This window comes from Egretta garzetta, unplaced genomic scaffold (genome assembly GCF_000687185.1).
Source record: "Egretta garzetta isolate BGI_Z169 unplaced genomic scaffold, ASM68718v1 scaffold37, whole genome shotgun sequence".
Lineage (NCBI taxonomy): Eukaryota > Metazoa > Chordata > Aves > Pelecaniformes > Ardeidae > Egretta > Egretta garzetta.
Genome location: NW_009260269.1, coordinates 1,355,048 through 1,358,834, shown reverse-complemented (window position 1 = coordinate 1,358,834; position 3,787 = coordinate 1,355,048). Strand labels below are relative to the sequence as shown.

General features: G+C 40.5%; 1 protein-coding gene across 1 annotated transcript in view; it reads right to left on the bottom strand.

The window, feature by feature from the left end:
• The window catches only part of TAFA5 (TAFA chemokine like family member 5), a 365,869-nt gene that overhangs the window by 111,675 nt on the left and 250,407 nt on the right, over positions 1-3,787 (bottom strand). The gene's annotated exons all lie outside the window — the stretch shown is intronic.

Sequence of the window (3,787 nt, the reverse complement as noted above, 5' to 3'; positions counted from 1 at the left end):
GTGTGGCAGTGTTTATCTGCACGAGGGGAGGAGGGCACTGCAGAGGGACCTGGACAGGCTGGATCGATGGGCCAAAGCCAACTGGATGAGGTTCAACAAGGCCAAGTGCTGGGTCCTGCACTTTGGTCACAACAACCCCATGCAATGCTACGGGCTTGGTGAAGACTGTCTGAAAAGCTCCCTGGCGGAAAAAGACTTGGGGGTACTGTTTGGCAGCTGGCTGAATACGAGCTAGAAGTGTGCCCAGGTGGCCAAGAAGGCCAATGGCATCCTGGCTTGTATCAGGAATAGTGTGGCCAGCAGGAGTAGGGAAGTGATTGTGCCCTGTACTCAGTGCTGGTGAGGCCGCACCTCGAATACTGTGTTCAGTTTTGGGCCCCTCACTACAAGAAAGATGTTGCGTTGCTGGAACATGTCCAGAGGAGGGCCACAAAGCTGGTGAGGGGTCTGGAGAACAAGTCTTATGAGGTGCGGCTGAGGGAACTGGGGTTGTTTATCCTGGAGAAGAGGAGGCTGAGGGGAAACCTTATTGCCCTCTACCACTGCCTGAAAGGAGGCTGTAGCGAGGTGGGGGTCAGCCTCTTCTCCTTGGAAACAGATGATAGGACAAGGGGAAATGGTCTGAAGTTATGACAGGGTAGGTTTAGGTCAGAGATTAGGAAAAATTTCTTCACCGAAAGGGTTGTCAGGCTCTGGAATGGGCTGCCCAGGGAGGTGATCGAGTCCTCATCCCTGGAGGTATTTAAAAGAAGGGTAGATGAGGTGCTTAGGGACATGGTTTAGTGGTGCAATGGCAGGGTTAGGTTAACAGTTGGACTTGATGATCTTAAAGGTCTTTTCCAACCTAAACAATCCTATGATTCTGTGATTCTATGATTATTGTGGCAGGGATACAGAGGTGAAGGTTGCACCCCTAAGGGAAACAAAGCTTCATTAATATCACAGTTGAAAGAGCATTTTTTTCTGATTCTGGTTGCTCGTTTTCATCCAAATTCATCCAGAACATTAGATCCATAAGTGATCCAAGGTTTCATAGGTGTGCACACATATTCATGTTTTTCGTATAAATCTCCCTATTCCAAATAAAAGCCTGCATGAAACTATTAGTAGATTATAGTGAAAAGTACACTATTTAAGTAATTGTCATTAAAAGTTAATAAATGGAAACCATTCATACAAAGAACTTCAGAATTCAAATAATTTTTTACATGAATACAAACCTCTTCTCCAAATTTCTTTCTTACTGGAAGCTTGTCACTGCATTGATACCATCATTTTTTTTATTATATCTATCTATCCAAAAGAGTACTGATCCAGTAAATTCAAATTCGAGGAAACAGGTTCATTATCTTCAATAGCATTCTTAATTTGACTAAGAGGTTAAAGTATGTGAACCTTAAATTATAAGAATCTCAAGATAGGAATCATGTCTCTCTGTCTGAGTAGGCTTTTTTTATTAATTTATAATAGCAGCTAAACTTATGTTCATGTTCCAGATATAGTCATCAACATCTGAAAGAGAAGCAAAAACTACTTCAAGTACAGAAACTTTTCCATAATCTTTGTTTGCACACTGGGCACAATGTCATTTTAGAATTTCCTACACAAAGAACTGGCACCACTTAATTCATAATAAATTAGTTTAGCCATTGTAATAGATGGATGGCCTCTTACACAGGTTTAAACCTGACTTGAGTCCTCTGGCTTGTCCCGGAAACTACACTCATGGGTATAATTAACAGCTTAGGACAATTACGACTGATAGGTTACTTTGTACTGTACTGTCCAGTTTCTCTCTGAGAGACTCTTTTTCACTTGCAAAGTCATCCTCGACCAGGCAAGTAATTTTGTAGCAGAAGCACTAATTGTTGGGGAAGAGTTTTGTGTTTTGGCCTTTCAGCTCCTAATTTATTCACTCTAATGCCACATAATAATAGTAATATAAAAGGATTTTATATTTACTATATATTTATACATAAATATATATATATATGTATATATATATAAAAAAATTATAGAGGTAAATCTGAAAAACACCATACAATTACCACAAAATAAAATCTCATGCTGTGTAAAGTACCTACAGAACTGAAGGCAGCATGATACCCACCATATTTCTTTTCTTCCTAAATACATAAACCAAAATGTTCTGTAATGTGCAAACAGGTTCAAAACCAGCCAGACTCTATGTTAACTGCAAGAATACAAAGAAATGTGCTAGATCAGTACCCAATGCTGCCAACAAATGCAGATAATGAAGTTCATACCACTGGTAAAGGAAGCCAGCACCAACACAGCACTTTTTAGTGTATGACAGTGAAATCACAAAATAATTAAAGCCTGAATTGACTCAAAGTGAACAAAGGTAACGGACTTTAAATATTCACAGACTGAGACTTCCACTTCTCAGGTATGACAAATGCAAAATTGCAAAACCCAGTTTCTTTACATATAGAGCCTAAGAATTGCTCTTCAGAAAATTGGGCACTAAAAATATAGCAATATTTTCCTAACAGTGAAGACCTACCCCACTATTCTAAACCCAGATCTTCTCCTGCCCCAAAACTGTGAGGCTAGTATGCTTCGGCAGTTTATCTGCCTGCTGCCCACCACTTCAACAGAGAGCTGCCAGCATCCAAACTGAAATTACTAACCAACATGTCTGCAATTGAAAAATCTGAACTTCAGAGAGAGACTGTATAAAAATACAGATTAAAAGAGACAAACAGACACCTGTCAGAGTTTTTTAAGTCCTCCAAGATGAAAGACATGGAGAAAACCTTGGTATTATTAGCTAAAACATGGTACATTCTTGATCCAGTTTCACAAACTCATATGACACTAAAATTGGGCTCCAGCCACTTTGTGGGAAGCATTAGTCCTACCAATGAAGCTTAAACTTCAGCTGGGCAAAAACTTCTGATGCTGTTCAGGTAGGCAACAGACCCTTCTAGAGGGACCCCATGAAGTATAACCTCCACATGACCACAGTACAACAGAGGGAGGACCTGTCAGTGCATGTAAGCAGTTGACAGTGAGTCTGGCTCATATACAGTATAGGCAGGGCTACACTGGGACCTACACTCAGTGCTCCAGCCTTCTTCTCCATACTCCAAAGTTGGCATTTCCCTTGGCTTTATACTTGTATATAATGATTAGTCTTACAAAACTTATGTCTAAATTGAAGTATTCTGACCTAAGGCTGTTATAGCAAGAACACAAATACTGAGTCTAGGGTAACTACTTAATTTAAAAAAACTGGTCAGAACTGGTCAGTATTCTTAGTAAACACTCAGTGTTTTATGCTTAGCAAAATTAAAAATTCAGTAATGCATGCAAAGCTGAAATCTGTTTAAAATAGGCTTGCTGCTCTCTGTAGGAGACATTTATGTTACCAAAGAGAGCCTGTTCTTAAAATCTTTTAGTTTGAATGACATATACCCCACATAGTCAACTTTAAAAAATTTTTGAGAATGCACCACTTCAGCAATACTGCTCCACAGGTCTTTGACAGCTTCCCTTCTGTTGGTCCTGTGGTCCACATCTTCCCTTCCACAAGTCACTGAATCAGTGAACATTAGTGGGGAGCTATGTGGGAACACTATGTGTGGGTTGGAGGAGATTTACAATGTGCATGGCAACGGAAAGAGTCTGGGCGCAGGTCTGTGCTGAGTGCCCCAGTGATGTACAGCAATAGCTGCTTAGCACAGTGTCAGAGAGGCAGAGGAATGCCATTGCTGTAGCACAAAGGCACTGAACAAAGAGGACTATAATGTGCACTAAAGGT